Below are 19,031 nucleotides of genomic sequence, written 5' to 3'. Positions count from 1 at the left end.
ACAGATGCAGCAGCCCCTCCCAGCCTACCCCTCCTGCGGCTGCCCCAGTGCCCTGGAGGGAGGCCGCTGTGCAGGGTATCACAGGAGACCCACCTGAGGCTCAGCCCTAGCCCTCAGCCCACCTGTGGGGGAGTTTACTGCCTGGGGACTTCCCTTGCCTGTGCCTCCAGCTACAAAACAATCCAATTGCTTTTTTTTTGGTCCAAAAATAAAACCTCAGCTAGCCCTGCCAACTGTCAAAAAAAAGAGGGAGATGCAGTCTCACTCTGTCACCCAGGCTCGAGTGCAGTGCAGTGATCATAGTTCACTGTATCCTCAAACTCCTGGGTTCAAGCTTTTTCCTGCCTCAGCCTCCCAAGTAGCTGGGACTACAGGCATGCCAACACACCTGACCAGTTTAAGTTTTTTGTAGAGATAGAGTCTTTCTATGTTGTCCAGGCTGGTTTCTAACTCTTGGCTTCCCAAAGTTCTGGAATTACAGGTATATGGCATTGTACTCTGCCCTATAGTTTATTTCTAACTTCAATATGAATTAAGATAGTCATCCATAGGTGTGAGATTTTCATGAGAATTGTCCATTAATATTTATTCTTTCTTGTCTAACAATATCAATCCCCAGTTTTAGATGGCTATATGGCCACTTAATTAGTGATTACATTTCCTAACCTGCCTTGCATATTGGTATAATCGTGTGACGAAATTCTGGCCAATAGGATGTGAACAGAAATGTTTTATGGCACTTCTGGGTTTTGCGTCTCTGGCTTTTTCCTCTACCCATTGGCTAAAGTTGCCTTGTCTAATCCAAGGATGGAAGTCACATGTTAAGGAGAGTTGAAGCAACAAACACGCTCTGTGCTTGTTCGCTGGGCCATAATCTGCATCATTATTTTAGAAAGAAAGAATCTCATACCTTGTCTAATAGACTGTATTTTGAGATATTTTTGTCACAGACTTAACCTATATCCTACTTAATATCTAATACTAATGCCTAATATTAATACAAGATTGAGTTGTATAACACATGGAAGTACCTAGTTCAGGGCCTAGGATATAGTAGCCACTCAATAAATTGGTGTTGAATTTGAATGTAACAACTTAAATATTTATTGCATGGCAAAAGCATGAAAATTATGTGGTAAGAATGATGCAGGAGTCCAAAAGGAACAGAATGTAGTTCCCCCATTAGCACAGGAGCACGTGTTCTAGTGGGGGAACTAGATTCTTTATTCCTTCTTCTTCTCTCCTTTCAGAAGAATAGCATTATCAGCATTATCAATGGAAGTCAGGTCATTGCTACAGGTGGAAAAAACAGTGGGGTTTTCTAAAAGGCCCTCAGTACTGTCTCCCACTCCCCTAAGTTGGAGGTGCTCCCCACAAAGCAACAACATCCCCAGTTTGGGTCCCACCATTTAAAACTAACGTCTTGCTCTCATTAATTTCTGTGTAGCATATTATCAAAAATTGTTTTGACACATAGTTTGGAGCTTATATTTGAGCTTTGCCTGCCATTTATGTCTTGTGGAGGATTGGTTTATCAAACTGATGTGGAATGTCACATGTTAAAAATAGATGGAGACCCTAAGCCGGGCGTGGTGGCACACACCTGTAGTCCCAGCTACTCGGGAGGCTGAGGCAGGAGAATGGCTTGAACCCGGGAGGTGGAGGTTGCAGTGAGCCAAGATCACACCATTGCACTCCAGCCTGGGCAACAGAGTGAGACTCTGTCTTAAAAAAACAAAACAAAACAAAACAAAAAACAGATGGGTTCTATTTTAAAGGGGTGAAAGAAGGACTAGATCTAGGTGAGTGATCAGTAACCACAGGTATAAAGGTGATTGGTAGAAATTCCGAGAAACACAGGCACAGGTACTCACTTTTTTCTTGAGGGAAAACCTGAAGAACTTATACAAAGCTGGACCACATACAGCAAGAGAGCCAGCTGCCTACTCCGGCCTGAAGAGCGAGCCCACCCTGGTCCTCCGTTCCCCAGGAAGACACACAGCAGTCAATGCTTCTCCCTGATCACGGTGAGGGCTCCATTAGGTCAGCGATTCTCAACTTAAGCTGCATGTTAGAATTTTAGAATCACCTGGGGGGCTTTTAAAAATTCTGATGCTGGCCAGGCACGGTGGCTCATGCCTGTAATCCCAGCACTTTGGCAAGCCAAGGCAGGCGAATCACGAGGTCAGGAGATTGAGACCATCCTGGCTAACACGGTGAAACCCTGTCTCTACTTAAAATACAAAACATTAGCTGGGCATGGTGGCACGTGCCTGTAGTCCCAGCTACTCAGGAGGCTGAGGCAGGAGAATCGCTTGAACCCTGGAGGCAGAGGTTGCAGTGAGCTGAGATTGTACCACTGCACTCCAGCCTGGGTGACAGAGCAAGACTCCATCTCAAAAAAAAAAAAAAAAAAAACAAATTCTGATGCCCTGCCAATTAAGTTCTGGGTTAAGACCGAGGCATCAAGCATCAGGCATCAGACCTAGTTTTCAAAGCTCCCAAAATGATTCCAACATGCAGCCAAATTCAAGACCTCTGTGTTCGATCTTTCAAGCCGTATTTTTCAGGTTCCTCCCAACAGGTCTGGAGACGCTGGCTACTGGTTCATCTGATCTCCAGGTGCAAGTAACCAGCACAATTCAACCCCAGTATCTTCCTAGAGTTTACTGAGGGACTGGGTGACTCCAAGATGCATTTCTCATGTGCACTATTTCTTCGCAGGAGTAGGCATCAGACCAGGTTGCTGCAAACAATTGTTCAGGTTGTGCACAGCACAAGAATGCTTAGCAAATGGGATAAAGAGATGAAATGACTGCCTAAACTGTGCTCACCAATCTGTCACCCTGGCCTTGGACTTGGTGCAATTAGAGGGGGAAGAATAACTATTTCCATTTCTCCCCAGTGAGCTGAAGTGGCCCTTTGTGCTAATAGTGGCCCTGGTTCAGGCCTGCCTAAGTCAGAGGCAAAGTGAAATTCGAGGACCACGTGCATCAGAATTACTAAGGAGCTTATTTAAATGTATATTCCTGCGTCTTCACTCCAGATCGAATGAGTCATATCTCTGAAGATACAATCTAGAAATATGTGTATTTAACAATCTCCCAAGTGGTTTCCATCAAGCTGAAGTTTGGTGGCCACTGACCGAAGGTATGGAATGGTCTTTCAATAAAAATAACAAACTGAACATCTCCTACATGCCAGGCCCATGCCACCATTCAAGGATATGAGAGTGAGTAAGACCCCATCCTTTCCTCAAGTATTCTGGTCTAATAGAAGACAGACAAAAGCTGTGGGTCCCAGGAGGAGCCCAAACTATGACCTCTGCTGGAGTTCAGATATCTGGCATATTCAGAGAACCAGTTAGCAGATCCCAAACTCCCTACAGGAGGGACTGAAGCTCCTCCGAGAAGAATAGTCATCCCAGAGAAATAGGAGCCAGGCACCACAAGCCTGATCCACTAACAAAGTCTCCATTGTCAGAAAGGATGAGTGATTTGGGGGACAGACTAGTATCTGATATGTGTTTGTTTGCCTGTGGGCCAAGGCCCTGCTACCCAACCTCCGTGGTCGTATATCTGAGCCCCATGGAAAGCTAGGGGACTATACATGAAAACTGACTTTTTCCCTATCTCCCCTATAAACTATTTCAGCAGAAGGAATATGACTTTGGGACCTCACTATCTGAGGGTGCACATCACAAGGGGAGGCATTTTTTGCCACTGCTCACAATAACATCTCACAGCTTTGGCACCTCCTGTGCCGCTCATCAGCTGCAGGAGGAGACTCTGGTGCCTGGTGGACACAGTTGTGCCCAGGGAAGTGCCTATAGTGCCCATTGGACAGGGTATTGTCTGGCAGAGGCTGGGGCAGTAAAGGAGAGACCACCTGCACTAGCTATATTCATCTATGAACACATATGAGACATCCCCAGGGAATGTCCACAGATACTTGGGCAGTGTTTGAGGGGCTAGGATCATGTATTAATAACATTAGTGGGTAAAAGGAGGCAAGTGGAAAGAGTTCCCCCCGGAATGGGTGACAGACTTGCTTTCTCTCCATTTGTCATCACTTTTACAGCAAGAAATTGGTGCCTAATCAGGATGACTTCTAATTTGTAGCCCAGACTGCACATTCTAAAGACACTGAGACGCCCTGAGGCATGGACACCAGGATGGATGGGGCATTGGGAGGGAAGGAGCAGGGCCCTGGAGTTCCTGAGGGGAGAGGTGTGAGTGATTTCCTTTGCCTAGTTTGGAAGGTCTAGAGCATTCTGGCTCCAGGCTGCCTTTCCACCCTCATCTCATGTCCATCTTGCCCTCATTCCCTCTGCTCTGGCCATACTGAATTTCTCTTAGTTTATCTCAAGGCACCACTCTTCTGTCCTTTAAATGTGCAGTTTCAGATGCGTGACATGTTTATTCTCTCCTTTATACCTGGCCAACTTCGAATCTTTCAGATTTTAGCTAAGATATCACTCCGGGGAACATTTCTGGATTTGCCAGTTTAGTGTACAGGATATTCAATGCCGTCCATAAACTCAGATGTGGAGAAAATGTAACTCTTTGGGGTGATGGAAATGGAATCTCAATTTCAATTTGGGTTCTTCTTATAACTTGGGCTAAGGTCAAAATTCCAGGTGTCTGCTCATCAGTCATCTGTGTGTCCAGGAATCTATCCACTGAGATGTCCATATCATTAAGTCAGGGCTCTCTTAGCTGCTTCAGTGCCAAATTTGGGGCACTAGGGTCTTTGCTAGGCCCTCTATAATCCCATGTGCCTAGAGTCAACACCACCAGCACACAGTCATTTTCTTCCTTTTTTCTCCTGCTTCCGTTCTGGAAGAAGCCTTTTCCAATTCAGGGACAAATTTCTTTCATCTCGAACTTGGATCCTCCAGCAATCCTCCTGCCTCGATCTCTCACAGTGCTGGGATTACAGGTGTGGGCCCCGTGCCTGGCCGTTTCTCTTAACCCAAATCCCTATTCTCCTCAGTGGTTACTGACTTCTTGTCCAAAACTTTGTATTAGTTTCATAAATACAGAAAGGTTGAAATAATAATAAAATGAACATTCTTATACACTCTACTGAATTCAAAAATCTTTAAAACTTTATCACCATCTTTTTTTCACCTCTCAAAACTAAAGCCTGTCTTCTAAAGAGAAAGACATTCACCTACAAAACCACAATACTGTGGCTGCATCTAACAGAACTGTTGATAGCTCCATAAAATTATCTAATATCTTGTTCATATTCATTTCCCCAAAACGTTTCATTCCAAGAATGTTTGTTATGCTTCAGAACAAAAACCAGGATCCAATTTAAAGTCACACATTGCATTTGCTGTTTATGTCCTTCTAGTTTATTCACATCTAGAATAATCCCTCCACCATTTTATATTGTTATTGTTGCTTCATGACATTGAATTTTTGAAGGATTCATGTCCGTTATCCTAAAGAATTTAGGCTTTTGAAAACAAAAGCCAGAGAACTCTGCCTCCAGACTTTCCCTGAGGCAAGAAGTATAACCTATCTGTCTGGTTTTTCGAGGACTGAGAGTTTTCCCTGGCCATGGGACTTTCAATGTCAAAATCAAGAAAGTCCTGGGCAAGCCAAGATGAATTGGTCACCCTAGAGGCAAGGAGGTATGGAATTGGATATTTGCTTGAATCGTTGCAAGGCATAGAGTGAAACATTTTTTAAAATGAATAATCCAATATTATGCAGCCACACTTGGTTAATAGGTAGGTTTATAACATCCTGTGGTTATACTCTTGCAATATGCATCATATTTTTTTACTCTGTTTGACGCCTGAATTTCCCAATAGGTAGTAAACTCCACTAAGGCAGAGACATGTATATCTTTCTCATTACTCTAATCTCATTGTATCCCCATAGTTCTGGTACATGTCAAGTATTTATTTACTTATTTATTTATTTATTTATTTTTGAGATGGAGTCTAGCTCTGTCATCCAGGCTGGAGTGCAGTGGTGCGATCTTGGCTTACTGCAACCTCTGCCTCCAGGTTCAAGTGATTCTCCTGCCTCAGTCTCCCAAGTTGCTGGGACTACAGGCATGCGCCACCACGCCTGTCTAATTTTTTGTGTTTTTAGTAGAGATGGGGTTTCACCATGTTGGCCAGGATGGTCTCCATCTCTTGATCTCATGATCCACCCACTTCAGACTCCCCAGGTGCTGGAATTACAGGTGTGAGCGACCACGTCCGGCCACTAAGACGTGTTGAAATAGTAAGGCTGCAGCCTACTGGCAATTTCCATACCCCTGTTCACTGAGTATTGTTAGGTTAGGTTCCTGCATAGAAATCTTAACAAGCATTCTGTGCAACTGTCCTGGCCTTACAGATGAGACTCCAGAAGTTTAAATCATCTTCAAGATCAAATTAAGACCTTAACTTCTAAGTCCTCGGGGTCTTCATGCAGTGAGGGGATACAGATAAGGGTAGAAAAATATCTGGGAATCTGGAGATACTTAATCCATTGGCTAAGCAGCACTGGACCATATACCAAGGTCCTAAGGAAATCAATCACACCTTAAGAAAATTTAATTAAACTGGACAGAAATTAACATAATAATTTCATTCAGTCCTTGCCTTATTCTCCAGATTTGAATCCCCCAGGGTCATTAAATGATTGGACAAGGAGAGGTAGGGTTGGGAATTTGAAATAAGGTATAATTCTGAACCTGGCCTGAACTCCAGATCGACTCAAGGCCAGGTCTGGCCTTTGGAAAGTCTTTGGGGTTAAAGATTTGGTAATGGACTTATTGTAGCATTGGGTACCTGATTATAGAGAATTCAGGTGGAGGCTGATCGGAATGGAATCCTGAAGGCCGAGTGCCCAAGGCTATCAAGGTCCAAGCAGAAGACAGCACATCTCAATGCCTGCTCTCTCATTCCATGCACCGTCTTTGGAAGAAGGTCCAGTTGAGACCCATGCTGAGTCATGTAGGCCCGCCTTTGTGACAGCAATCCTCATATCAGACACTCTCCAGAGAAAGAGGTGATACTTCACCATGAATATCAAAAGAGTGATAGACAAGAGCATAGAGAAGAAAAGAAATTCCTGTGAAGAAGTTTTGAAATGCATCATGAGATTTGTTTCTTTCTTCTGAGCATCCACAGAGTATTTTTCGTGTTCTTCACATCAGGGTGAAGAAGACATCAAAGTACTGGCCAGGAGATGACGGGAATGGCCATTTTTGGAGCAATTACTGTGTATTCGGCCTATGACCTCATTTAACCCTTGCAGCAGTTCCAAGTCACAATGATCCCAGTGAGGTATTGTTAGAAAACTGAGGCTCAGCAAAATTAAGTAACCAGCTAAAGGTTATATGGCTGGGATATGGAAGCGCATAAAGATTTATCCTCACGCTGTCAGACTCCAAATCTATGCTGTTCCCACCATCCCACCCTGCACTCTTCTGAAGATTCCATGGCGTAACAGTCCTAAACAGTCTCAGAAGTGGGGGCATTATTAAATCCAGGTGAAAAAGACAATATTGCTGGAGTGCTATATGAAAGGCACTGGAAAGACTTTTGCTCCCCAATTTTCTCTACCACATCTACCACAATGCCTGCAATCTTGGCACGCATTTCTTTGAGATGAGTATTGGGGTCCTGCCTCTGAGAGCCATTCAAAGTGGACTAGTCTGATCTAGAGGTTGTGGGGTGAGGTGCTCTGTACTCCTCTCTGTCATCTCTATTTTGACACATCCCAGATTCTCCGGCAGCTCCATTTCTGGGTATTAGCTGTGAAGTTGAGAGCAGAGTGTTTTTCCTTCTCTTTGGCTTGATTGTCTTTCACCCTTGGGGGAAAGGGAGGGGGTGCTAATGGCTTGGAGGGTGGCCAGACTATTCCATTTTGCAATCTCCAGCCACAGCTGCTAAAGAAAACTTATATTGTGTTTTCATTCTGTGGGGAAAACATGTTTTGTTTTGTATTCTTGTGTAACCATGAAACATCTGGGGTAACCTTAGCTAAAACTTCTTTCCAGTGTCGTATTTGGGCTCAATGATATAGAGAAATTTTCACCTTGAAATGTAAGCTATGACAGCGTAACAAGTTATCATGACATGTGCTTGGATGCACACCCAGTAGGGAGCCATCCAGTTCTTACAACTCAGGACCTCTAAACTAAAACCCCTTACCCTTATGTTACATCACACTGTCCCTTATAAATGGTCAGGGCCCAGAAAATGATATTTGGGTGCTCAGAATTGGGGAAACACTGTGAGGACTTCAATGCTTTCAACTGGTGGCTCTCGAACTTAAGCATGCATCAGAATCACCCAAAGGGATTGTCGAAACTCAGACTTCTGGCTCCCATCCCCAGAGTTTCTGACTCAGTAGGTCTAGGGTAGAGCCTGAGAATTTGCATTTCTAACAAGTTCCTGGGTGATGCTGATGCAGCTGGTCTGGGGACAGTAAGAATCTCAGCTTTAAACTTTTTTTAAACTTGGGTCAACCCAAATGCGGAATTGAATACAATACAAGGAGAGGCAAAAACTATATACAGTGACAAGCTTCAGTTTCATGCTTTGTTTTGTTTTTCTAAATAGGTAAGAGCTGATGCTAAGATGAGATGACTCCATCTAATCATTGTCGCTGGGAGTACAGGTTGGTATAAACATTTTAGAAAACAAATTGGTAGTAAATAAATATTTGTAGGCATTGATGACACTTCTAGGTATCTCTAAGAAAATAATCAGAAACATGCACGAAGATTAAGGTACAGGGATGTCTATTGCAGCTTTACATAAAATGATAGATACTTAGAAATCACATAAATATCCAATAGTTTATCAATTATAATAATATCTCTACAGTGGAATGTTATGCCACCATTAAAGTAATCGGAGAAAAAAATTTAATGATAAGAAGAAATGTTTATGATAAATTATTGTAATACGTGAAAAGCTCAGGTCACAGAGCTACATGTATCATTTATCAACCAGATAATACATATATACTTCTACAAACAGCATACTAACTAAGGAAACACACTGACATGTTAACAGTGATGATTTCTGGATAGTATTATATTTGTTCTAAGATGCCATTTACTTCTTCCCTGCCTAATCTTCTAAAATAATCTATCCCACTCGAAGCCTCCCCTCTTCATAATATCCCCTTCTGGAAGGAGCTCTTAGGTTGACATATTTAAACCAAATGATCCCACCCTTTCAGTGGTAGGCGATTGGCTGTATGGACATGTGACCCAAGGTGAACCTACTAGTGAGTGTCTATCAAACACTTTACTGCTAAACCCAGAAACTAGGGCTAGATAGCTGTGGGATGTACATATATTGAAGTAGGGCTGGTGGGCATTTTAGGCTGTGTGCAAGCAGAGGGGGCTACTACAGGTCTGCTGTTTTATTATAGATTACTGTTAGTACAATACAGGCCCAGGAGCTAAGCAGCACACACATGCAGGAGCCCACCCACACAGGCACAAATCCTTCTTAAAAAGCAGGCAATGGGGAGAAGTTGTAAATATTAAACTGTAATACTCTTGTCCCTGTTATGCTTCCAATATTCTCCCTTTTTGCCTTGAGCTAATGAGAATGGGTTTCTCTTCTTTGCAGTTGAGTCCTAAATTAACAGGTGATTTTTATTTGCTTATTTGTATGTGTTTGTTTTTTTAAAATCAATTTCCCACACTGAGTTTATTACTGATTTTATTAACAGAAAAATATTAAAATTAAAATCATGAGCTGCAGCTAAAAAAAAAATTATTTAGTGAAAGTTTCCTATTTGCTCACTAGCCCCTACATCCAGACCCTTTTATTTCTGACACTCTGAGCTTCAGAAACTGAGAGGTTTTCTTTGGTTTCTTCCAGTTTGGTACAAAATCCAGAGGACAATTTAAGTTTGGAATGTGTCCAAGCAAAATTCTTTTTCTGTACTGAGCTAAGAGGATTCCAACAGCAAAGACCGATGCAGAATAAAAGATATAGAGCATGGTTTTCTCCATCGATTTATAAACATGAAGATTGGGATGGATGAGTCATCAGCAAATTGAATTGGGAGGGATTGCTGCAGAGCAGCCCACACTTTGTCATAAAAATTCTGCTGCAGTATCACACTAGCTCAACTGTGGTTTACCATTTTTAGAAACATGAGCAAATGCACTATAGTTGGTTACCACTTTTTTGTGACACTTGAGGTTCATGTGAAGTTGTATCAATCCCAAAGAGTGATACACTTCAAGACAGGACCATTTGGCATAAGCAGTAGGTAATTTCTTTTTTGAGATGGAGTTTTGCTCTTGTTACCCAGGCTGGAGTGCAATGGCATGTAATTAATCTCGGCTCACTGAAACCTCCGCCTCCCAGGTTCAAGTGATTCTCCTGCCTCAGCCTCCCGAGTAGCTGGGATTACAGGCATGTGCCACCATGCCTGGCTAATTTTGTATTTTTAGTAGAGACGGTTTCTCCATGTTGGTCAGGCTGGTCTCAAACTCCTGACCTCAGGTGATTTTCCTGCCTCGGCCTCCCAGAGTGTTGGGATTACAGGTGTGAGCCACCGCTCCCGGCCAGCAGTAGGTAATTCTTAACCCTTTCAAGGTCATCATCTCAATTTCTTCCCCACTGGGAATCAAATTGTAACTGAAAAATGATTGCAACTTGTTTTTTTTTTTTTTTTTTTTTTTTTTTTTTGAGACCGGAAGTCTCGCTAATGTTGCCCAGGCTGGAGTGTGGAGTGGGCAGTGGCCGGATCTCAGCTCAGCTGCAAGCTCCGCCTCCCCGGGTTTATGGCCATTTTCCTGCCCTCAGCCTCCCCGAGACTGGGACTACAGCGCCCACCACCTCAACCCGGCTAAGTTTTTGTACATCTTTCCTTTAAATAGAGACGGGGTTTTTTCACCAGTGTAGCAAGGATGGTCTCGATCTCCTGACCTCAGTGATCCGCCCCGTCTCGGGCCCTCTCAAAGTGCTGGGATTTCCACAGGATTGAAGCCACCGAACCCGGCCAGCAACTTAACTTTTAAGAAAGATATGCTATAAGATATTTGAGGGCAGAGATGGATTCTGCCATGCTTAGTTTTATCTCTGGTTTGTTGAATGACTGAAAAAACATTCATATCGATGCTAAGAGATGAGCCTAGGGAATAAGTGCTTGGGAAGTAACTTTCCAGAGCGTCCATTTCTGGGACTGGATTTAAAGCTTGAGATGATGTCGAAGATAAAGTTGTGATACACTTTAGGGTTTCCAAAAGTATGTATTCTAAAAGGATGAGGTAATTGTCAAGAAGGAAAAATTGCTGACATTTCTAAAAAAGAGGAAATTGAGACCAGAGAAGTTCCAGAGGCAGCATCTCAGAAAGCTCCATATCCACCAAGGAGAGTGATTTGCATGTTCAGCCATGGAGACCCTAGAGAGAAAGAGGACCTTTTCTCCAAGAGATTCTAAGACTTGTGAGAGAACCGACTCTGGCTCCAAATGTCTTATAAACTTGACATGACTTTTTTTTTGAGACCGAGTCTCACTCTGTCACCTAGGCTGGAGTGCTGTGGTGCGATCTCGGCTCACTGCAACCTCTGCCTCCTGGTTTCAAGCAATTCTCTGCCTCAGCCTCCCAAGTAGCTGGGATTACAGGTGCCCACCACCAGGCCCAGCTCATTTTTGTATTTTTGGTAGAGACGGGGTTTCACCATCTTGGCCAGGCTGGTCTTGAATTCCTGACCTCAAGTGATCCACCCACCTTGGCCTCCCAAGGTGTTAGGATTACAGGTGTTAGCCACCATGCCCGGCCAACTTGACATAACTTTTAAAGATGGATTGCCAAGATGCGGTAAGTCTACACTTTCAGTTGACATAATTTTGTGTAACTATTATGCTCTGCTATCCCCTCACTGAACTAAAACATCATATACGGTCAAAATACTAACTAAAGCTGTTATACAAGAATAAAAAACTGAGGGTCATGGTGAGGAAGGAACATGAAGATAGTGATTGCCTTTTCCTTAGGGAGTCTTTACCACTAGTGTATCAGGTAGTGCTTGCTGCATGACAAACAGGCCTACAATTTAATGGCCTAAAACACAACCACTAATTCATCTCACAGTTGCATGGGCTGACTGGGCAGCTCTTCTGTCTGGGCATGCTTGGCAGATTTGCTGGACTTTCTCATCCTTCTCTGGTCAGCTGGCATATTGGAGGCAGCCAGATGATCTAGAATGACTTCCCTCTGTGTCTGAGAGTCGGAGGGCTCTTTGCAAGGGACCAGTTGCTTCTCCACATGGAGTCTCATCCACAGTGGGCTAGCTTGAACTCAGTCACATGGTAGTCCTAGAGTTCCAAACACAGCAAGAGGATAAGCCACTTTTAAAGCCTCAGTTTATATTACCTTTGCTGATGTCCTATTGGCAAAAGTAAGTCACATGACCAAACCAAAGTCAAGAAGTGGAGAAATCGATTTTACCTCTTGATGGGAGTGGAAGAATTTTTGGCTGTTTTTACAATCTACTGCAACTAGGTGGTAAGGTTAGTAAAGAAATAAACCAATAGGTACATGGAACTGTAGAAAAGGATTGAGATATCAAGGCTAGAGTCCTTGACTGTAGAAACTCTACATTTCCTGGGTGTTGTTAGCAAACCAGTCTGTGAATGTCATTTAGTCCAGCTAGGGAACCTTCTGTTTGGGGATTTCCCTGGGTTATGTTATCTCAGAGCCCAACATAACTTTTGAGACTCTGATCAGAACTGCAAACACCATCTTGAAACAATCCTGGAAGTGTTCTAGACGTCTGGGATCCTTCTGTTCTGACGCTAATCAGGGAGGGATATCTGCAAACCCATCCCTGCTGGTTCAGGTGAGAAAGAGGATCTACCTTTTCTTCTCAAAGACAAGGATTAAGAGCCAGGAGGTACAAAGGGCAGGTGGGTGGGCAGCAATGATAGAGTAGGCTAGTTATTTGAACTGGGGTCAGGAAAAGGAAGGATGTAAATAGTAAGCCTCCTCCAAGAGGGAAGCAATCAAATTGATAATTTGATAATAAGCTGGAGACTATGACCTGGAGACAAGGTTAGGGAACATTTAAAGGGCAGGTGGAAGAAGTTTGACAGTTTCTTGAAGCGGTTTGCGTTTTTTGGTTTTTAGATGACAGAAAATTCTAATCTCAGTTCTGCCACTAATCAGTTATGTGAGTAGGGACAAATTGCCTCAGTTAATTCTCTCATTGACAAAACGAGGCATTTTAACTGGAAGATTTTTCTAGCTATAACACCTTCTGGGAATCTAGAAAAGAAGAAAAGGACTGACATATATATGAAAGGAATAAGTCTACATTAGGAGGAATCCCCTTCAGAAAGCATTGGAACAAGTACCGAGGAAGATTTTCAATCTCTAAAGCTTTAAAAACATGATAGATCCCTATAATTCTTCAACAAACATTAACTGAATGACATGCTAGGCATTGTAGACAGAGCAGTCAGTGAACAACAACAGCAGCATGCCCCTGTGGCGCTTACAGGATCATTTCAGTTTGATCAAATGGTTCTAGAGAATTTCACTAAGTAAGAGTTGCAAGCACATCCAGCTTCATTTTGCAGGCAGGGATTATACCAGATAACTTCTCTGATCTTCAGTTTCTTCATCTACAAAATAAAAAGTGTGAACTAGATCATCCCTAAAGTTCCATTCAGCTCCAAAATTCCAATTCAGCTGCCCAGCAGTTCTTAGGTGCTTTAGCTCAGCAACTCCATCTAGTGTCTCTGTGAAATGAGCTTAGAAAACATCCAGTGTACTAACTATTCACTAAAATGAGAGACCACTAAAGAGACTGGACATAACTGAAGGCCGGCCTCAGAATCAGGATATATGGGCAAGGGGTTGATGGGTTATACGTCATATTTAACATAATGTTTACAATGTGTCAGGTGCTGTTCTAAGTGGTTAGCATATATTTCATTCTCACAACAAACCTGTGATCGAGGAACTAGAAACATCCCTACTTTACAGATGAGGGAACGGCCCAGAAAGTCATAGTAACCTGCCTAGCAATTGGCAGAACTAGAATGGAAGCCTAGGTAGTGGGTTACAAAGTCCATCTTCCTGGTCAATATCCTTTCCTGCCTCTAGCTAAGAGTTGTGGAACACTTACCATGTGCCCAGCAGTGTTCTAAGGTTTTTCCTATTGTAACTCGTTTAATCCTCTCAACAGAAATATGATGTAGATACTAAAATCACAATTTTGCATGGGAGTAGACTCAGGCCCAGAGAGATAATGTAATTTATCTAAGTACACGATAGCTGGTAAGTGTCTTGGAGCCTAGATTGGAACTTCAGTATTCAGCCAGGGTGAAGGAAGCATCCAGGCTGTTGCCATGTCCCAAGAATGTTTTTCTCCCACTTTCCTCAATGTCACCAATCATGATTCTTGGTACATAAAGGGAAGATGCAAGCAGCAAGTGCTAGAGAGTTTTTTTCTTTTTTTCTTTCTTTTTTTTTTTTTAGCATATTATCTGCAGAGCCAACTCTTGAATATTCAGAAGTTAATTCAATTAACAGATAAGACAGGCTTGGGTGCATTTTCTTGGTCTCTCCTGCTTCTCATTTTCGGATCAGTTTTGCCAGGTAAATAATGAAGACTTTAAGTGCCACAGGAGGTTTAAAAATTCTCCTTTAGGGGATCCTACATGATGGTTTCAAGGATCACTTTCATGTAAATGCCTTTGAAGGCTGCATCTCTATGGCTAACTACTCTAATTGCCTGATAAACACATCTGCTTTCCTGTTTCATTATCTTCTGAAACTCAACATTCAGTATTCATTTAGCAAATACTCATAAACACTTACTATATAGGAAGAACATTTGGAAACCCCTTAGACCCTTAGAACAGTGCTTGGCACAGTTAACTACTGTCTTTACCTTCAGATTGTACAGAGTCCAGTGGGGGAGATTAGTAAACAGTCTCTTACAAGACAAGGTGATAAATGCCGTGATGGGCTATGCATGACATGCTTTGGTAACCTGCAGTGTTATTTCATCCAGTCTTCAGAGAAGGTAAGGGTAGGGTCAGGGTAAGTTTCTCAGGCAACTCATTTCTAAAATTGAAGTCAGCACCTTTCTCCCCAGACTGGCTCCTTCTTATGTCTACTAACAGTACTGCCAGTTCTTGTTACCCACGCTTGAAAACTCATTGTTTACTCTTTCCTTGTTCACAAATCCATAAAGTAACCACCATGTCCAGTCAATTCTTCCTTTTCTATCTTCTCCTTTTTTTTTTTTTTTTTTTTTTTTTTTTTTTTGCCTTTCCTCACTCTAGGTCAATCTTTTACCATGTCAAGCCAGGACTATTGCAAAGGCATGCCACCTCTAACAAATTTAATCCATTCCAATTCTTCCTGCACTATGCTCTAGATTCATTTGTCTGACATACTTTCCTGCCTCCAAATCTGAAAAGTTCATTCAGTGCCCAAAGGTTAAAGGCCATTCCTCTTGTTCTGGCAACGTTCTGCTTGTTGGTCTGAATCTTTCAGAACTCCCTTGTAAATCTTCAGTCTGATGATGCCACCCCTCTTCTCACTCATCCTTTGCTTTTTAAGCATCCGTGTCTCTATTGACTTTTTCTGTGCCTTCAGTTCTTTCTGTTGGTTTTTAAAGCGTATTTATATCCTCCCTCTCCTTAAAGGACCATTACAATTTCACCTATTTTGTGAAGCCTACCTTAAGAAACTACAGATTTTATTGCTTGAACTAGTCATTTGGCAAAATAATAGTGTATTGCTTTTTCTTTAACATGCTTTATAAAGGTATAATTTACGTACAACTATTAATACAATTCATGTGTTAATGTAACCCTTATCACATTGGGGTATAAAACATTCCATCTGCCCTAAACATTTCCTTGCGTACTTTTGCAGGGAATGTCCCCCCGCCCTAGTCCCAAGCAACCACTGATGAGTTCCTTTCTGTCACTATAGATATGATTTTTTCTTTTCTAGAATTTTATACAAATAGAAATATAGAATGTGTACTTTTATTTGTGCCTGGATTTTTTTCGCTCAGCATAATGCTTTCAAAATTCATCCAGGTTGTTTTGCATATGTTTGTTTTATTTCTAAGAGATCATTATTTGGTTATACTTCAATTTCCTTATCCACTCACCTGTTGATGGACATTTGAGTTTTCAGACTTCGGCTCTTATGAGCATTTGTGTAAAAGTCTTTGTGTGGATATGTATTTTCTCTTGGGAAAGTACCCAGGAGTGAAATTGTTTGGTTGAATGATATGGGTATGTTACCTTCATGAAAGTTTGCCACATTGTTTTCCAAAGTGCTTGTAGTATTTTTATATTACTACCAGCAATGTAGGAGAGTTCCAGTTGCTATTGCTCTCCAACACTTTGTTATTTTAAATTCTTTGCATTTTCCATATTGTAAATGAAACTGGTTTTTTATCTCACTTTCCAACTGTTCATTGCTAGCATATAGAAATAAAGTTGATTTTTGCACATTTGGTTTGCTAAACTCACTTATTGGTTCTAGTAGCTTTTTAATAGATTTCTTAGGAGGTTCTACATACATAATCATATCATCTCTAAAAAAAGGACAACTTTATTTCCTCCTTTTAAACATCTATGCATTTTGTTTTTCCATCTTTCTTCCTTTCTGCCTTCTTTCCTTTTTTTCCCCTTGCCTTTACTGCACCGACTAAGATCTTCAGTATGATGTTGAATAAAAGTGTTGAAGAATGGACATCCTCACCTTTTTCTTGATATAGGGATAAAGCTTGTAAGGGAACATTAACTATGGATATCAGTGGCGTATATTCATGGCTGCTATTAGGTGAAGAAAGTAAATTCCTTTCTATTCTTAGTTTGTTGGTAGGTTTTATCACGAATAGATGTTGACTTTTGTCAAATGTTTTTTAAATCTAGTAAGATGAAGGTGACATGATTTTTCTCTTTCGTTCTCTTAATATGGTGAATTACATTGATTGGTTGTTGAATGTGAAACCGACCTTGTGTGGCTGAGCTAAACTCTACTTAGATGTGATATATTATTTCTATAATATATTGTAGGATATGTTTGCTAATAGTTTGTTAAGATACACATATAACTTCACAAGGGATGTTGGTTTATAATTTCTTTCTTGCAATGCCTTTGCCTAGTTTTGGTAGGTTAATGCTGAACTCATGAGATGGAAAGTGTTCTCTAGTCCTTTTCTCTTGGAAGAGCTTGTATAATGTTGGTATTCTTTCTTACGTTATTTGATAGAATTTAAAAGTGAAGTCTTCTGGGCCTAGAGTTTTCCTTGTGGAAAGGATTATAATTACAAATTCAATTCTTTTAACAGATACAGGCACTTCAGACTTTCTGTTTCTCCCTGTGCCAGTTTCAATAGCTTGTCTGCTTTACTTCTAGAATTTCCATGTGGTTCCTTTTTTAGTTTCCATTTCTCTGTTGAGATTCCTCCTATCTCTTCATTGTGATTACATTTTCCTCTTGGAATATATTTATAATAACTGCTTTAAAGTTCTTGTCTACCAATTCCAACTTCTGGTCATCTTGGGGTTGGTTTCTATTGATTCCTTTCTGTCTTGATATTAGGTCACACGTCCTAATTTCTTCACATGACTAGTAATTTTATATCTGACACTGGACATTTTGGATGATAAATTGTTATCTTCTTCCTAAACACTTGAATTTTGTTGTAACAGCTGGTTAACTTGGCTGGACTCAACTCCAAACTCTATTTCCACTGTGATGCTAAGACTTGCACCTGTTGTTTTATGCTGGGCCCCCAGAGGTCACAACACAGGCATAGCTCATGATTAGTCAGAGATTTGGGTGGAGTTTATAAGAGATTTGGGGCCTCCTCCCCTCTGGGTTTCCTCTTTTCCATGACTTGCCCCATCACTTTTTACTCTGGCAGCACTGAATTCCCACCTCTGATTCCTCAGGCCAATAAGACTGCAGCTTTCCAGAAGTCCCACAGAGGAATATTTTTGACTGAGTAAGATTTACGTTCACATACTCTTGACATGTCCCTCTTCTCTCACCTGAAGTCCAATGATTTTTCATGTGTTTCCAAGTAAGTTTAAGAAATAAATACTGGCAGATAATTAAACCAGTCATAAGAACACATTTAAAATAGAATTTAAGCCCAGAATAACAATTCCTGATTGTAGCCTCTGATACTGTAACGTGGTCTGGTCCTATATACCACTCCAACTTCATCTCTTACCATTCTTTGCCTCGTTCATTATCTCTAGCCACCCTAGTCTTCTTACTGTTCCTCAAACACACCAGAGCAACTGCTATTCCTATCACCTGGAATTCTCTTCCCTCAGATCATTGCATGGTCACTCCTTCTGATATCCAGGTCTCTGATCATATACACTCTCCTTGGAGAGGTCTTTTCTGATTACCCTATCAAAAACAGCTCAACAAACCTCTCCCCCCACCTCAATTAACATCTTCTACTTTATCTTCTTCAAAGCACTAATCACTATCTGAAATTATTCATTCGTTTTCTTGTTAATTGTCTGGCTCCCCCACTAAAAGGTAAGCACCAAGAGGCCAGAATCTTTGTCTTAATCACCAATGTATCCTTAGTGAACAGTTGTCCGGCGTAGAGTATATGTTTGATAAATACTTATGAATAAATAAATGAAGAATGAGATGGGAGGTACTAAGGTAAATCTAAATTTCCCCCCACTAAACTGATCTAGCAACAAAATAAATTAAAAATATTTGTGCAAAAATCAAGCAGTATAATATAAACTATGAGTTCCTTATATGTCATTTAAAATAAAGCCAGTATTTCCTTTTACTGTGTAGGGCAGTGAAACATTATACAATAAATTATGAAATCATGTAAATCAACAAATCAAGTATAAATACTCAATTGATAGAAGAAGGAAACTAAGTGAAGAGTGAAAAAACAGTGTTGACATGGCTGTCAAAACTGTTTAACATGTAGAAATGAAGTAGATTCGTGGCAGTGAAATTTGGGGACAAATGGGCATGTAACTTCATTATGGTTTGAATTAAGGAGATAG

The sequence above is a fragment of the Rhinopithecus bieti genome, unplaced genomic scaffold, assembly GCF_001698545.2.
Source record: "Rhinopithecus bieti isolate Rb0 unplaced genomic scaffold, ASM169854v2 scaffold_31548, whole genome shotgun sequence".
NCBI lineage: Eukaryota > Metazoa > Chordata > Mammalia > Primates > Cercopithecidae > Rhinopithecus > Rhinopithecus bieti.
This window is presented reverse-complemented; position numbering follows the sequence as displayed.